Raw genomic sequence first — 18536 nt, 5'->3', positions numbered from 1 at the left:
ATCTGAAAAAGATAAAGAGGAAAATTCAGCCCTGCCGCAAGTGGATGTAACTATAGAATTATGGCGGTTTATATCAGATATGAATTTGGCCCCCACTACATGCTTAATTCTCAGTAGCATTATGAAGAATTCCATGTGTGCATCAAAGCAGGGGCAGCCTTCAAACACAAGCAATGCAAGTGACTACTTGGGGCCAGCCCCTTGCAGATGTCTATGCTTATGGGTCAGCCACATTACTTATTACTTCAGAACTGGGACTGCAGGAGCAGACAGTTCATCGCCTAATTAGAGCTGACAGACCAAACTGAAAAGCTATCTGGTTCAATTCATACTGAAACCATTGTTTCACCTCCAAAATTTCTTCTCAAATGGAAAAAAAAATCATTTCAAATTGACCTATTCAAAAGAAGTTTTTTGTTTTGTTTTTAAATGTTTCAGTCAACTCAAAAATATATTGTTTGGTTGGTTTTCATTTTGATTTGGCTGATTTGGGGTGTTTAGCACCCTTTTATGTGTTTGGCCAAAATTTGAATTCAACGTGCAGAAATCAAAACAAAATATTTTGAAACAAAATAGTTGAAATGAAACATTTCATAACAAAATATTTGCACTTTCTTTAAGTCCCCCCACCACAGATTTTTCTACTACTTTTTTTCCTAAAACTATTAATCAAATTTGACGCAAATTCACAAATAGTTTCAGAGTCCCAAAAATGCATTTTTGATTAAAAAATCTGGTGAAAAAATTTCTTCATCAAGTTCTACATTTGATCTCCCACTCTGGAAGACAGACCAAAGTCAGAGACAAACTTTGCCCACCATCAGGCTGGGTCCCAATTCTTGCTCACATAGGCACCGACTCCGTGGATGCTCCGGGGCTGGGAAAAAACACCTCATGGATCAGCTCCTTCCCCTAACTCCCAGTGCCTCCCACCCGCTGTGATCAGCTGTTCAGCGGCATTCAGGAGGCGCTGGGGGAGAGGAGGAGGAGTGAGGACAGGAAGAGGCAGGGAAGGGGGAAGGAAGGAGCAGGGCAGGGGTGGAGTGGGAGGCGGGGCCTGGGGCAGAGCAGGGGCGTTGAGCATCTGGGGCAGAGCGGGGGCGTTGAGCATCTCCCGGGAACTGGGGAAGTCAGTGCCTATGCTTGCTCGGCACCCCACAAATTCTCAAGGCGCTCCTGCACTGAAGGAAGATGAGACAACCATGGATTGCTTTGCGCACAGTGCTTCCCTCTTACTAAGGGCAACATGGAAGTCTTTCTTTTTAGCAAATACCATTCTGTTCCTGTTCCAAGCTGTGCTATGCAAGCTAAACAAAGGTACAAAGGTCTGGCTTGGCCTGCCAAAAGAGGATTTTCACAAAGGATAATACACAGATGGCAATTAAACATCACGGCAGGTTCTGCACCTGGCAAAATTACAGCACTGAAAGTGACTGAATGTGTTGCTTTGTAGCCTGTGCTTTCCCTATTCCATGTTAGTCAGCATAGTCTAGTTGAACTTTAACTAGGGCAGATCACTTGTTCCTAAATATACACAAACCTTCAGTAAAGAAATATACCACTGCTCTGGAAACCTGACAATGTTTTCAAGATAGAAACATTAGTCTGTGGAAGCTTTTTAGCTTCATGGTTTTGGGTATTAAGAGAAGAGCTGCCAAAGGAGATAAAACACTAGTTCAGCAGTTAAGATATTTTAGTTGTAGGCATCTGTTTGGCATAAAATCTGCTGTGAAATATGATTCCATGGCAAGAAGTTGTCTATAATAGATTGCCTGGCTGGAATAACACGGTAGCCTAATGGAGAACATTTAATTCTCTTTCATTAAAGAGGATTCAGAAATGAAAATAGAAAAATATTATACAGGGAAATCAGCCATGAAAAAGAATGTACATTAGCTTTTGAAAATACCATCTGGAAGATGAAGAAAAAAATTTCAACATAGGATTTGTAAGAATGAAATTAACAATAAATGATTACACTAGAACTGTTTTTAATGAGCACTTCACATAGTGTAAAAATCTTGTCTGCATGTTAAACAAACATGGGCCCCAATTCTGCAGATAGATTAATTCAAGCAGACTCCTGCATCCACACAGATCCCTGTTAAACTTAACGGGGATGAGGCTGCAGACTTCTCTTTGCAGGATCAGGGACATGGTTTTCTCTAGCTTTTCAATGCCATGGGCCAGATCCTGATCTCAGTTATAACAGTGTAAATGTGGTGTCAATTCAGTGCAGCTGAGGCCCACTTACACGTGTAAGCAACTTTATGCAGGCGAATAGTCTCACTGAATATAATGAGACTATTTATGAGGGTAGAGTTACCACTGTGCATAAGTATTTGCAGGATCAGTCTGGCTCTTAGAGTGTCCAGCAATTAACCCCATCAATGTATCATCTTCCATCTCATGGACCAGCTTTCACACAATGCATCTTAGAACATAAAGATCATCTGAGTTCTGAGAGAGGAAGCAAAGCAAATGTAAGTTGCTGGTCTGATTCAGGTTGCCTACATACAAAGCAATTCAAAACTGTGGGGGAGAAAATATTCTCCATCCTCTTTAAAGGAGACTCTGAAATGCTACATAAAATAAAATAAAAGTTATCCAGCTGTCACAGGCTTCTTTAAAAATATTTTAAGAAAAACATTTTTTCACCTATGCAGCAGCGGTAAACACTTTAAACATTAAAAACAATTCTATTCATAAAGCATTTGTTATTTCCCTCTCCAACCCAAAAGCAAGATTTCATTGATGCCGGCCAACTCTTATTTTAATCAGCTCGTTCATATTCAAGGAGGAGGCACAGACAGCCAAGATCAGTGTTCTTAGCGTAATGGTAGCAACGCCATTTCGGTCTATCGCTCAGCTTGTTTATGCAACAAAAATAATTACTCTACAATCCTGCCAGTGGTTTGGCAGCTATAGTGTTGGTTTATGGTAATGTGCAGCACGAAAGGCTGAAAAGGAGGGAGTTTAATGCAGAACTGAGTCAGACCAGCATTAGACACGTTAAGGTGGAATTGATTTTCCTCATATTTGAGTTATTAGATTTTATATAGGAATAAGGCAATCTGCTGTGAGCACTGAACTGGAGACACACAAAGTTGAACAAGAAAGACCTTCACACAGCCATAAGTACTCTGAGAAACAAGCAGGATTCCTGCCCTCCAACCCTTTGTCACCTCACAATGCAAATAGATTAAGGCAAAAAATCAACATCTACCTACATGCACATGCCCACTAGTGATTGTTGGGTTCCTAGGCCTTAGGAGAATACAAACCATAAAATAATAATAAATAATAGATCAGGCAGACATCTTAGTTTAGAGAGGTGACAATAAATAATAGGTGATCTATGACAGAGAGGCATATGCTACTATAAAGTAAGATAGAAACGGTCAGTGAGGTGCTCCCATTTACTGTCTCTCCTAGTATAAGAACAAGGTTACACGTGATGACATTAGATAGCAATACTTCTAAAACTAATAAAAAATACTTTAAACAAAGCATAACTGAACTAGAGAGATTCATTACAACACATTATAGAATCACAGAATCATAGGACTGGAAGGGACCTTGAGAGGTCATCTAGTCCAGTCTCCTGCACTCATGGCAGGACTAAGTACTATCGAGACCATCTCTGACAGGTGTTTGTCTAACCTGCTCTTAAAATCTCCAATGATGGAGATTCCACAACCTCCCTAGGCAATTTATTCCAGTGCTTAACCACTCTGACAGTTAGGAAGTTTCTCCTAATGTCCAATCTAAACCTCCCTTGCTGCAGTTTAAGCCCATTGCTTCTTCTCCTATCCTCAGAGGTTAAGAAGAACAATTCTTCTCACTCCTGCTTGTAACAACCTTTTATGTACTCGAAAACTGTTATCATGTCCCCTCTCAGTCTTCTCTTTTCCAGACTAAAGATACCCAATTTTTTCAATTTTCCCTCATAGAACATGTTTTCTAGACCTTTAATCATTTTTTTTGCTCTTCTTTGAGCTTTCTCTAATTTGTCCACATCTTTCCTGAAATGTGGTGCCCAGAACTAGACACAATACTCTAGTTGAGGCCTAATCAGTGGAAAAGAGCGAAGCGGGATTTTAAAAAGGAGTTATTTAGGTGAACAACAATATAATTTACAGATACAATAGCTAAGAGAAACATTTATAAAGGATATCAATCCATGATCTTCAGGACACAACCTGCATAGGGCTAGGAAGAAATTTAGGCCATTCATTTGTTATTATACAGCAAGCATGGACTTTTAAGACTGCCTCTGAAAAATCCAGTCCTGGCCACTGTTGGAGGCAGACAACCTAACTAGATTGGCCATTGGTTTGCTCTTGTATGGCAATTCCTATGCTCCTCATTCTCATTTTTTCCCTGGATAAGATATTAAGAAAGTCCTTTTTTCCCCTTTTTGTAGCTATACACGATTAGCCATGTACGCTCTTCCTGAAGGCTATATTAGAGAGCAACTGTCTGAACAGAGCCAGGGAGTAATTTTAGCAGTGCAATTGCCACAGAAGAAAATCATCCCTTTCTTCTACTATTCGGGATTGGGAGGTGATTACAAGGAGACTGAGGTAGGAAGCAAGAGTTCATTTAAAGCCAGAAGGCAGATGCATCAGTTAGTCAGTAGCCCCAGGATTTTTAAGAGCTGGTCAGCAAGGCAGCAAACAATTAAGTTTCATTTGTCCAGGCCAATATTTTGCAGTCCTGAGCTGCCAGACAAATAAGATTTTGCCTCAGTTGGCAAGAAAATGTATTCTTGCACACATAACGGAAATGCTCACCTAACTGAAAAGACACAACAGGTGGGTAGCCAGTTTACCAGCTGCCATCTGACATTAGTGCTTTCTTTTGAAGCTAGCTACATATCATCCCCCCTCCCCAAACCACCGATAGATAGGAAAAATCTGCCCAGGAAAAGAGAAATAGCAAGTATGTAAGAAGGGATGAATTAGGCCACTATAAAGAGAACGGTGTAACTTTCCTGAACACTGCAGAAAAGGAAAAAACACAGCAAGGACAAGTAGCTTCCTTTGCAATTTTCAATTATATTTAAGCTGGATTTACAGCTGGAGATTTGTTCTAGCCTGGAACAATAATTTCTACAGTAATACTTAATGTGAGCTACTGGTTTGTCTTCAGTGAAAAAAAAAGGTGGATTTTTTACAGTGAGATAACTAATGGGTGATAGGTTCTACTGTAAAATCTTCAATGGAGACAAGACATCCATAGTTTTTACCATGATCAACTAAGTGGGGTCAGCAGCACTAATCCTCCTGCCTGTGGTTGGCCTTTTCTTAGTTAATCTCATGGTAAAACTACAGTGCCTCGTCTCTACTACATTTTTATAGTGTGATAGCTAACGTGCATTAGTTATCCCCCACAGTTTAAAAAAAAAAACAAAAAACCCCACCTTTAATCGGTGAAAACAAAAAGGTATGTCTACGCTACAGCAACACAGCTGCAGCTACACCACTGTAGCACCATGACATAGATGTTCCCTACATCAATGGAAGGATTTTTTCAGTTGATGTAGTTAACCCCTCTCTCCGAGAAGTCAATGGAAAACTCCTTCATCAACCTAGCCACATCTCCACCAGGGGTTAGGGCAACCTAACTACAGTGCTCAGGGCACAGAACTTTTCACAGGCCTGAATGATGCAGCTAGGTCAATCTCAGTTTTAGGTGTAGAGCATGCCAAAGCCTTAGGGTGAGATGGGGTGGGAAAGACAGGTCTAAGGAACTGAGAAACCAGATAAACAACATAGGCTCACATCAAAAGATGAATCTGTCATTTATTCATTATGTAAATGACACTGTCTGAAAGAGAAAAAATGTCAAGATCAAAGCAAAATGTGCAAGGGAAAATGAATGCTTGCACTGTACATGATTAATTATAAATCCTCCTGAAGTCTGGTGATGTGACCCATGTGCTGACCCAAGTAATTAAATCAAGTTTTTTCCTGACTAGAAGGGAAACTGAGAATAAAACTTACTGTTTCAACCACAAAAATATGTTGCTACATCACAGGGAGAGTTGGATTAAAACCCTGAGCTTCTACCTTCAACTAGGATGAAATTCACCCGAGTGCAGAGGGTTTCTCCACCAGTAAGATGCCACTCAAGCCTAATCTTAAGGACACGTGTGGGGCTGATGGCTTAGCATAGGCCTGCAAAAGTAGGATGAATTTCAGCCCCACAGTGAGACATCAAGGAGTGACAAAAGGAGGTTGTATTTTTCACTCCTTTCCTACCCAGCTTGAATGAAGAAACACTGTCCTGAGAGAAGGAGTGTGCTGATGACAGGGTGTACTTGACTAACTTTATCATTCAGATTTTGGTTTCTCAACTATCTAAGAATAGTCATTCTTTAAAGACGAGGGAAACACACACATGTATGCAATCAAACCTGTTTGTTTTTACCGGTTTTCAGGTGTATGGTATTTAGAATATACACACATGAGAAAAAGCAGGGCACACAACTGACTGAGCAGTCATGAGACAAATCTGCACATTTTCTTCTCAGAAGTCAATACCTAGGCCTATAGCAACATTAACAAATCAGAGCGTATGTGCAACGAACTTCAGCTGAGTGCAAGATCCTCACCCTTCCAGCTCTGCACATTGTCCCAACCTGCATTGCTGCTCACTTCCTCATGCCTGATGCTCTATTTAGTCATAAATTCCACTTTTATATCCGTCACTCACTCTCAAGTGAATTCATCATTCTCCTCAGGTGAGCCTTCTCCAAGGCCCCCAAAGTTTGGGGCCATGTTCCCTATTCCAGGAGCCAAGTGACCACTCTTCTCTCTTTCTCCAGCTGCCACCAATTCCCCCACCTCCATTACCACTGTTATCCTCAATCCACCTCTATCTTGGGGAACATACAAAGTTTAAAACAATCACATACAGTAAATTGGCTAAATAGTCTAACCAATAAACAGGACGACTTCCCACCGTGTACCTACTCCTCCATCACCTACCACCGAGTAACCTCCACTGTTACTAAAGTGCCAGGCTGAACAGCTGCATCTTGCATCATGTACTAAAGATCATCAAAATCCAGCTGTGGTGAATCATCAGAGGGAATGAATTCTTTCTCCCCCATTACAAAAAAAAAAAAAATTACTCCTGCTCACTAAAAAAAAAAAAATCACACCGCCCTGCACAGTGGCAGGCCAGTGAACTTCAGCAAGCCAGCGAGAGGATTCCTAAGGCACTCCAACATTAAACTATGAAAAACAGGTGGTGAGGGATCTTCATATTACGCCCAGGTGTCTGCTGCTGATGTGGAGCCCAGCTGCTAGTGCTGGACACCATGCATAGTCACCAATATTTAGAAAACTTTGACAAGATGTCCCCAAATAAACTGGAATCTGGGGAACCACCAGAAAACTGTATGTGCTGAATGTTAAAACTCCTGTTCTATAGCAGAATTTATAAGCATGAAGCAAGTCTCACAACCCCTGTTGTGAGGTCAGTATTATTTCAGATATGGAGCCTAAAATTCAGAGATTAAAGAGCTTTTCTAAAGCCACAGAGAGTCAGTGTCAGAGGTGGAATCAGAACAAGTCCCATGAGCTCACTCTTGTATTTAGCCCACCAGACGAGGCTGCCACAGGGGTGAAGGAATGCCTGTGCACATTTTGTGTAGTATTTGGTGGTAATTTATAGTTGGAGCAGGGCAAAGTTAGAGAAAAGGCACCAGCTGAATAGAGACGGGAAAAGTAAACATGGCTGAGCAAAAGTACACATCGTGAGAAAGCTTTACATTGTAATGACTCCAGAACAGACAGGGAAAGAAAGACCCAGTCCTCAGACTTCACTGCCCAAAAATCTATGTTAGTGGCTATGAATTTCAATGCATAGAGGGAATCAAAGCTGTGGCTCCCTGCACAAATGAAGGATGAGAAGTCATGAAGTCCTCTTTTGTTATTGTGCATGTGCTGTTATATTTCACACAGTTTCCACATATCTTGGCTTAAATGTGCAATCTGGCTGAGTTATGTTTGCTCCTCCATCACTTTGCATTTGTGTCATTCCCCCTCCCCACCAGTGTTCTCAGTTAAGCCAGAAAACGAAGCTATCGGGTCAAACCATCAGTGAATGTTCATACTTTAAAAAACTATACCGAGTCAAATGCCTCACTAGTGAAATCAATAGAGTAACACCAGGGACATAATGTGGCCCGATTTGTGCATTTAGGTCTTTGTATTCCAGTCCATGTGCTCCTGAAACATTTGGCCTATAAAGTTAAGGCACTGAAAGGTTGGCTCAGAACTGCAGGGACATAGTTGACTTAAGTCAGGAGAAGAAGGCTCCCCTCTCTGTGTCTGTCTGCCCTCCTTTTCTTCCCTTCTTCTCACCCAAAGTCACTCCAGGTCTGTGATCTGGATTTCTTTCCTGTATTAGCTCCTGGTCCTCATCGTGCCTTTGGAGTGTTTGATCTCTTAACCTTAACACGGCATTTAATTTCCACGGTGAAATTTAAGGAGCGCAGTGGGGGATCTGGAGGTAATCAGCTTGTGCAGCTGGTACTCAGCATACAGACCCAGCAAGTAGAGGGTCATGGAAATTTCAGGGTGTCTGGGAAACCTCTTCAATAGGACAGGATGCATTTCAGTGAAATATGAATAAACACTTTATAACAGGGAAAGAGAGGCAGGTCCCTTGTGTTTTCCCAAAACAGTCAGAGGAGACAATTCAGGAGATGAGGGAGGTTATGAAACAGAAGCAGAAATTGATGGTTTGCAGAATAGCAGGAGAGTGAACTCTAGCAGTGGGAGGCTGGCAGTGCAGGTGGCAGAAAAAAATCTTTCAGTTCTTGCAGCCCTACGTGCAATACAACTCCGTAGAAAGATAAGGTGAAACATGAGACAGGTGTCAAAGCCTGAAGGTCACCCCTATCCTCAAATAACTCACTGCTCAAATTAGGAGCAAGTTCAAAACTGCTAGTTTATTTAAAAAATCACTCCCTGGACTTGGTTAATCCTACCGCTACTTCCCACCCCCTGATGTTGAAATAGGCACAGCCCCATCCCTCCATACAATTCTGTCTGATGTCAGAGCCTTCTCTTCTGCATCGCCTGTCAACATAGCCTTCTCTTCTTGCATCTCTGTGTATCACTGCCATTCTGTCCCCTTTCACATCTTGGCTGAAAATGTACCTTTTCTCCTTCACCTACACTTCCTAATTTTCATCCTTTCTGCTATAAAAGTTTAGCTGTACAAAACTCCTTGCTTAATGTTGTAGTTATGTTCCTAAAAAAATGTGACTTTAAGTGAAACGATGTTAAGCGAATCCAATTTCACCATAAGAATTAAATGTAAATGGGGGACGTTAGGTTCCAGGGAAATTTTTTTCACCAGACAAAATATATTATATATATACACACACATATATATATATACACACACACACACACATACAGTATATGCAACGTTTTAAACAAACAATTTAATACTGTACAAGCAATGATGATTGTGAAGCTTGGCTGAGGTGGTGAAGTCAAAGGGTGGGATATTTCCCAGGGAATGCCTTACTGCTAAATGATGAACTAGCAATTGGCTGAGCCCTCAAGGGTTAACTCGTTGTTAATGTAGCCTCACACTCTACAAGGCAGCACAAATGGAGGGAGGGGAGACAGCATGGTAGACAGAGACAAAGACACACACCGTGTGTGTATGAGAGAGATATGTCCATTGCTCCTTTAAGTACTCTGACCCCACTCTAAGTACACTGCCTTTTTAAGTAGATCAGCAAGCTGAGATGGCAGCTGCTTCCAGGAAGCTCCCTCCGTCCTGAGCCCTGTCGTGTGTCCCCCTGCTCTATGAAGATGGGAGTAAGCAGGGTGCAAGGGAACGGGGAGGGGAACACCGTGCCATTAGTCCCCCTTTTCCCCACCCCCACCCCACACAGCAAGCAGGAGGCTCTGGGGAGCAGCTCCAAGAGGGCAGGAGCAGCACATGGCAGTGGGGGGAGGGACAGCTGAACTGCCAGCGGGCAATTGATAGCCTGCTGGGCAGCTGCCACACAGGAAACTTAGGGGAATGGGGAGCTGATAGAGGGACTGCCGGTCCACCCTGGTTCCAAGCTCCCACCAGCTAGCTGCAACGGGCTGCTCTTCCTGCAAACAGTGGACAAAGCAGGCGGCTGCCAAATGATGTTATAAGGGAGCATTGCGCAACTTTAAAACGAGCATGTTCTCTAATTGATTAGCAACGTAACAACGAAACGTTAACCAGGATGACTTTAAGTGAGGGGTTACTGTATTATTGTTGAGATATAGTTTGTATGAAACTGCACACAAAAAATATTACATCTTATTCTTGTCCAAAAAAAGGGTTGGGCTCATGCTAGATGTTAAATCGACACATCTGCTCTCAGTTATGCAGTATTATTTGCAACTGACACTAGTGTAATCTAGTCCCATTTCAACTCCTGACAATGCCAGTGCTAGAGGGAGATGCACCTCTTTGGAACAGGATGACACTAGCTAGTCAATTCCACTGAAAGAGCAGGTTAATACAAATGGATAAGTTCAGCAGGGAAATTGACCAATCATTTCTAATGAACAGTTATTAGTTCTGCTTAAAGAAGTCCCCTCCTCCCTGAACTTAATACCCAGGGCCTCAACAGGTTCCCTCAATAGTATCACTAAAGTGTACCCCTTGTTGTGTGTCCAAATGGCAACCCATGGTTTATGGCTTGGTCCTCTCCCTCCTTGGTTATTGCAACCTCCTCCCTGACCTCATCAGCTCCCACTGCTTTCCTCCTTTCCCCTAACTCTACTCAAATGTAAAATATGCCTTAACCACAGCTCCAAACATCTCTCTCTCATACACATACTCCTCTGTATCCTTAAATCCCATCAGTCTCTCTCTCACTTTCCACAGAACATTCAAGCTCCTTGCTCTTGCCTTCAAAACTGTGCACAGCTCTGCTCCAGTCTACATCTCCATCCTTGTTTCCATATACTCACAGTTCTAGGGCTCTGAGCTCTGTCAAGTCTCCTTTTCCCTGAGATTCTTTGTCACCTATCCCACCTACCTCTTCAGTTTTATTCATGCTGCTGGCTACATTTGTAGCAGCTTCCATCTGTCTTTGTACCAAACTTCCTCCCTCTCCTCCAAATTGGTCCTTAAAACCACTTCTCGTTTCACCCTCCATCACTGATTTGCTATGTTCATCTCTCCGTCCCATTCTTCGGGCTGTATGTATTGCACCTAGTCAATTTAGACAAAGATCATTAGGGTGCAGGCCTATCTAAGCTGTCTCTCTCTCTCTCTCTCTCTCTCTGGGTTTGGTTTTAATGGGAGAGAGGGGAATTGTAGAATTTATTTTGAAAGATGATTTTTATGCTTACAAAATATTTCACCATAATTTGACATAAAAATCAACTTGTTTAAAATGACTAATACCAGACAGGGCCAAGCACAGCATCACCAAATACAGAAGCCATGCATAGGGTAATGTGGAATATTTATGACAATATAGTCAAGAGAGATGGATATGGGATATCTTTGCCAGTATTATAATCCATGTGCTTTTGGAAGGTGCTTATCAACCTTTGTCAATATATACAAGACACATTCAGGAACAGAATTACAGGTGGGATGGTGCATTTCCAAAATTGCCTGCTTGTATATCTGTGCAATGAACTATGTCCATAATTATCTTCACTCTGAACAATGCACCAGGATTAAGATTTTTTAAAAATGAGCCCAACTTTAGGCTTCTGTCCATTCCTCCAATTGGCTGTCCAACCTCTTGACAGATGCAAGGAGACACAACAAAGTCAGTCCATCAGTGGTGCTTAGCAATGGTATGGGAAAAGAGCCTGATGTGAAAGTAGCAAGCTTTCCCACAGTGGCCACAGGTCCGCTCACCAGATAGAGGCTGAAGCACACACTGCTTCCTGGCTCACCTACGGGCCTCAGTCTGGGCTCTCTGATGTCTCTCCATGGTGACTGCACTGGTCTTAACCCAGCTTCTCCAAATTGAGCGACTGTGGGCAGGATTTTCCCAGTTGTCAGTGGGAACGATGAATTTCTTGACACTTTGCTTGACCTTTTCGCTGTACTGGAGCTTTGGCCTTCCTCCGCGTCATGGGCAGTTCTTGAGTTGGCCACAGAGAATCATAGAATCATAGAATATCAGGGTTGGAAGGGACCCCAGAAGGTCATCTAGTCCAACCCCCTGCTCAAAGCAGGACCAATTCCCAGTTAAATCATCCCAGCCAGGGCTTTGTCAAGCCTGACCTTAAAAACCTCTAAGGAAGGAGATTCTACCACCTCCCTAGGTAACGCATTCCAGTGTTTCACCACCCTCTTAGTTTTTTCCTAATATCCAATCTAAACCTCCCCCACTGCAACTTGAGACCATTACTCCTCGTTCTGTCATCTGCTACCATTGAGAACAGTCTAGAGCCATCCTCTTTGGAACCCCCTTTCAGGTAGTTGAAAGCAGCTATCAAATCCCCCCTCATTCTTCTCTTCTGCAGGCTAAACAATCCCAGCTCCCTCAGCCTCTCCTCATAACTCATGTCTTCCAGTCCCCTAATCATTTTTGTTGCCCTTCGCTGGACTCTCTCCAATTTATCCACATCCTTCTTGAAGTGTGGGGCCCAAAACTGGACACAGTACTCCAGATGAGGCCTCACCAATGTCGAATAGAGGGGAACGATCACGTCCCTCGATCTGCTCGCTATGCCCCTACTTATACATCCCAAAATGCCATTGGCCTTCTTGGCAACAAGGGCACACTGCTGACTCATATCCAGCTTCTCGTCCACTGTCACCCCTAGGTCCTTTTCCGCAGAACTGCTGCCTAGCCATTCGGTCCCTAGTCTGTAGCTGTGCATTGGGTTCTTCCGTCCTAAGTGCAGGACCCTGCACTTATCCTTATTGAACCTCATCAGATTCCTTTTGGCCCAATCTTCCAATTGGTCTAGGTCCTTCTGTATCCTATCCCTCCCCTCCAGCGTATCTACCACTCCTCCCAGTTTAGTATCATCCGCAAATTTGCTGAGAGTGCAATCCACACCATCCTCCAGATCATTTATGAAGATATTGAATAAAACCGGCCCCAGGACCGACCCTTGGGGCACTCCACTTGATACCGGCTGCCAACTAGACATGGAGCCATTGATCACTACCCGTTGAGCCCGACAATTTAGCCAGCTTTCTACCCACCTTATAGTGCATTCATCCAGCCCATACTTCCTTAACTTGCTGACAAGAATACTATGGGAGACCGTGTCAAAAGCTTTGCTAAAGTCAAGAAACAATACATCCACTGCTTTCCCTTCATCCACAGAACCAGTAATCTCATCATAAAAGGCGATTAGATTAGTCAGGCATGACCTTCCCTTGGTGAATCCATGCTGGCTGTTCCTGATCACTTTCCTCTCATGCAAGTGCTTCAGGATTGATTCTTTGAGGACCTGCTCCATGATTTTTCCAGGGACTGAGGTGAGGCTGACTGGCCTGTAGTTCCCAGGATCTTCCTTCTTCCCTTTTTTAAAGATTGGCACTACATTAGCCTTTTTCCAGTCATCCGGGACTTCCCCGGTTCGCCACGAGTTTTCATCCAGAGCACAGCCTTCAGCAGACGATCATGAGACATGTGCTCCACATGTCCCAACCAGCGAAGCCTACGAACATCCAGCTTAGTCTGCATAGATTGTAAGCCAGTTCTCTGACTGATCTCGTTACTGGTGATGTGTTGTGTGATGGGTTCTCTCCGGGGTGCCACCTGGAACTGGGGTACCACTGAACCCCCAACCCACCAGCCCGGGCTCTCTTTCACAATGTACTGCTGTGACAAGCTACAAAGCCCTCCAGCCTGCACTTTCACCAGCATATTTACAGGTAGGGGCACACCCAGCTGCAGTTACAAGCAGGCTCTCTGACCAGCGCCCCCATGGGAAGGCTACTTTCAGCCCCTCAGACACGAACCCCCACTGGAGTATAAACCCAAAATTATATTGTCTTGCGCTGCACAGGGAACTGTACAGCATTTGCCCCCTCCCTCAATGTGGAGAGGAATATGCAACAGCCTTTTGCCCAAGTTATGATTCCCGCACACTTAGCTCCAATTTACTGGTTTAGGTAAAGCAAAAACAGGTTTATTAACTATAAAGATAGACTTTAAGTGATTGTAAGTGATAGCAAACAGATCAAAGCAGGTTACCTAGCAAATAAACAAAAAACACAAACTAAACCTAATATACTAAATAGATTGGATATGAATAGCAGATTCTCACCTTAAGAGATGACACAAGCAGGCTACAGATCCTTAAAGGGCAAGCTGTACTTACTTTACAGCTTGGAATCCCCAGTTGTTTCATTCAAAGGCTAAAGATCCCTTTAGCCTGTGTCCAGCTCTTCCCCCAGTTCAGTCTTTGTTCCTCAGATGTTTCCAGGAGTCTTCTTCTGTGGGGAGTGAAGAATACCAGATGATGTCACTCCCTGCCTTATATAGCTTTTGCATATGGCACAAACCCTTTGTTCCCAAAGCTTGGTTCCCAGACCGGTCTGTGGAAAAATACTGACATCCCAAGATGGAGTCTAGAGATATGTGGTCTCATCACATGTCCCTGTAGAATCATTGCAGCCATCATTCACAGGCTGTTTAGAGTGTTCACAGGAAGGCTCCTCAGGTGGGAGATAAGCTTCTCCCTAGGCCTATTGTTTTTTCCTAATGGCCCACTGCCCTGGATAGGACCTTTCCTACCTACTATCTAGACTGAAAGCATCTTGTCTAGTGGCATTACCCAGGTGTAACTGCATTTGAAATACAGATACATAGTCAATATTCATAACTTCAGATACAAAAATGATACATGCATACAGTTAGGATAATTATATTAATCAAATCATAACTTTTCCAATGATACCTCACATGACTTACCTTGCATAAAATACATTTTAATTATGTCATAATCATATCATAATATCATCACTGTGAAGAATATGAGGTGCAGTGTCACATGTTGGTCTCAAGTAACTCCAAGAGATTTTTCTAAGACAGTGGAAGTGGAAACTGAGTTATGTTCTCCACTCCTGCTTGGAGCACATAACCCAGCTTTCACAACCATAAAGGAGGGCAGTAAGGACACAAGACTGATAGACAGTGACCTCTGTGTTCACGTTTAGCAACTTGTTGTTCCAAACACGTGAGGTAAATTTCTCAAAAGTGACAGAAGCTTTGCCGATTCTAGCATCCTGGGATTCGCCACTGGATGTGTAGATGGTGTAGCCAGTGATGCAACAGTGAGTGACAGGGGCTGGTAAATAAACCTGTCTCCCCTTGAGACACTCCAATGGCTTCAGGTGGAAGACACTGCAGAAAAACCTGAGTGTCTCTGGATTAAGTTTAGAAGTGTGTGCAACAAGAGTGATGTAGTGGTGGGAGTCTGCTATAGACCACCGGACCAGGGGGATGAGGTGGATGAGGCTTTCTTCCGGCAGCTCACGGAAGCTACTAGATCGCATGCCCTAATTCTCATGGGTGACTTTAATTTTCCTGATATCTGCTGGGAGAGCAATACAGCAGTGCATAGACAATCCAGGAAGTTTTTGGAAAGCGTAGGGGACAATTTCCTGGCGCAAGTGCTAGAGGAGCCAACTAGGGGGGGTGCTTTTCTTGACCTGCTGCTCACAAACCGGGTAGAATTAGTGGGGGAAGCAAAAGTGGATGGGAATCTGGGAGGCAGTGACCATGAGTTGGTTGAGTTCAGGATCCTGACGCAGGGAAGAAAGGTAAGCAGCAGGATACGGACCCTGGACTTCAGGAAAGCAGACTTCGACTCCCTCAGGGAACGGATGGCCAGGATCCCCTGGGGGACTAACTTGAAGGGGAAAGGAGTCCAGGAGAGCTGGCTGTATTTCAAGGAATCCCTGTTGAGGTTACAGGGACAAACCATCCCGATGAGTCGAAAGAATAGTAAATATGGCAGGCGACCAACTTGGCTTAATGGTGAAATCCTAGCGGATCTTAAACATAAAAAAGAAGCTTACAAGAAGTGGAAGGTTGGACATATGACCAGGGAAGAGTATAAAAATATTGCTCGGGCATGTAGGAATGTTATCAGGAGGGCCAAATCGCACCTGGAGCTGCAGCTAGCCAGAGATGTCAAGAGTAACAAGAAAGGTTTCTTCAGGTATGTTGGCAACAAGAAGAAAGCCAAGGAATGTGTGGGCCCCTTACTGAATGAGGGAGGCAACCTAGTGACAGAGGATGTGGAAAAAGCTAATGTACTCAATGCTTTTTTTGCCTCTGTTTTCACTAACAAGGTCAGCTCCCAGAGTGCTGCGCTGGGCATCACAAAATGCGGAAGAGATGGCCAGCCCTCTGTGGAGATAGAGGCGGTTAGGGACTATTTAGAAAAGCTGGACGTGCACAAGTCCATGGGGCCGGACGAGTTGCATCCGAGAGTGCTGAAGGAATTGGCGGCTGTGATTGCAGAGCCACTGGCCATTATCTTTGAAAACTCGTGGCGAACCGGGGAAGTCCCGGATGACTGGAAAAAGACTAATGTAGTGCCAATCTTTAAAAAAGGGAAGAAGGAAGATCCTGGGAACTACAGGCCAGTCAGCCTCACCTCAGTCCCTGGAAAAATCATGGAGCAGGTCCTCAAAGAATCAATCCTGAAGCACTTGCATGAGAGGAAAGTGATCAGGAACAGCCAGCATGGATTCACCAAGGGAAGGTCATGCCTGACTAATCTAATCACCTTTTATGATGAGATTACTGGTTCTGTGGATGAAGGGAAAGCAGTGGATGTATTGTTTCTTGACTTTAGCAAAGCTTTTGACACGGTCTCCCATAGTATTCTTGTCAGCAAGTTAAGGAAGTATGGGCTGGATGAATGCACTATAAGGTGGGTAGAAAGCTGGCTAAATTGTCGGGCTCAACGGGTAGTGATCAATGGCTCCATGTCTAGTTGGCAGCCGGTATCAAGTGGAGTGCCCCAAGGGTCGGTCCTGGGGCCGGTTTTATTCAATATCTTCATAAATGATCTGGAGGATGGTGTGGATTGCACTCTCAGCAAATTTGCGGATGATACTAAACTGGGAGGAGTGGTAGATACGCTGGAGGGGAGGGATAGGATACAGAAGGACCTAGACCAATTGGAAGATTGGGCCAAAAGGAATCTGATGAGGTTCAATAAGGATAAGTGCAGGGTCCTGCACTTAGGACGGAAGAACCCAATGCACAGCTACAGACTAGGGACCGAATGGCTAGGCAGCAGTTCTGCAGAAAAGGACCTAGGGGTGACAGTGGACGAGAAGCTGGATATGAGTCAGCAGTGTGCCCTTGTTGCCAAGAAGGCCAATGGCATTTTGGGATGTATAAGTAGGGGCATAGCGAGCAGATCGAGGGACGTGATCGTTCCCCTCTATTCGACATTGGTGAGGCCTCATCTGGAGTACTGTGTCCAGTTTTGGGCCCCACACTTCAAGAAGGATGTGGATAAATTGGAGAGAGTCCAGCGAAGGGCAACAAAAATGATTAGGGGACTGGAAGACATGAGTTATGAGGAGAGGCTGAGGGAGCTGGGATTGTTTAGCCTGCAGAAGAGAAGAATGAGGGGGGATTTGATAGCTGCTTTCAACTACCTGAAAGGGGGTTCCAAAGAGGATGGCTCTAGACTGTTCTCAATGGTAGCAGATGACAGAACGAGGAGTAATGGTCTCAAGTTGCAGTGGGGGAGGTTTAGGTTGGATATTAGGAAAAACTTTTTCACTAAGAGGGTGGTGAAACACTGGAATGCGTTACCTAGGGAGGTGGTAGAATCTCCTTCCTTAGAGGTTTTTAAGGTCAGGCTTGACAAAGCCCTGGCTGGGATGATTTAACTGGGAATTGGTCCTGCTTTGAGCAGGGGGTTGGACTAGATGACCTTCTGGGGTCCCTTCCAACCCTGATATTCTATGATTCTATGATTCATAGGTGCTGGAACTAGGGGTGCTGAGAGTGTGGAAGCACTCCCTGACTTGAAGTGGTTTCCATCATATTCAGGGTTTACCATTTTGTTCAATGGCTCTCAGCACCCCCTACTATAAAAATTGTTCCAGCATCCTATGCACCCAAGGGTGGGGTAGTGGAACCCCCTGGGTGAAGGAAATGTCCTCAGAAAAATGGATGAGCGAGAATTTTGTTGGCCAGTGGTACCCACACTATTAGGACCATCCCCATCCAGAAAAGGTGAGTTGCAGACACAATGTCCATTCCTAGTAACTGCCTTACTTTTTAGTAAGTAACTGCCTTACTTTTCAAAAGTGCTGATCACCTAATAATTCCAATTAACTTTAAATGTAAACTTGAGAAGCCTAATTTTAGGTTGCTATTTTTTTTAAACATTGGAACATATGTTGCAAGTGAATAGCGTCTCTATTGCATAAATACAGTTTGATTTTTTTAAAGACAAAAATAGGCAGATAATTGTGTGAGCAAACAACAAACAATTACAGAGATTCCATGCGCAAATTAGATAACAGTGTGCACAAGTGGGTAGCTA

Source organism: Lepidochelys kempii, chromosome 5 (genome assembly GCF_965140285.1).
Source record: "Lepidochelys kempii isolate rLepKem1 chromosome 5, rLepKem1.hap1, whole genome shotgun sequence".
Classification (NCBI taxonomy): domain Eukaryota; kingdom Metazoa; phylum Chordata; order Testudines; family Cheloniidae; genus Lepidochelys; species Lepidochelys kempii.
This window is presented reverse-complemented; position numbering follows the sequence as displayed.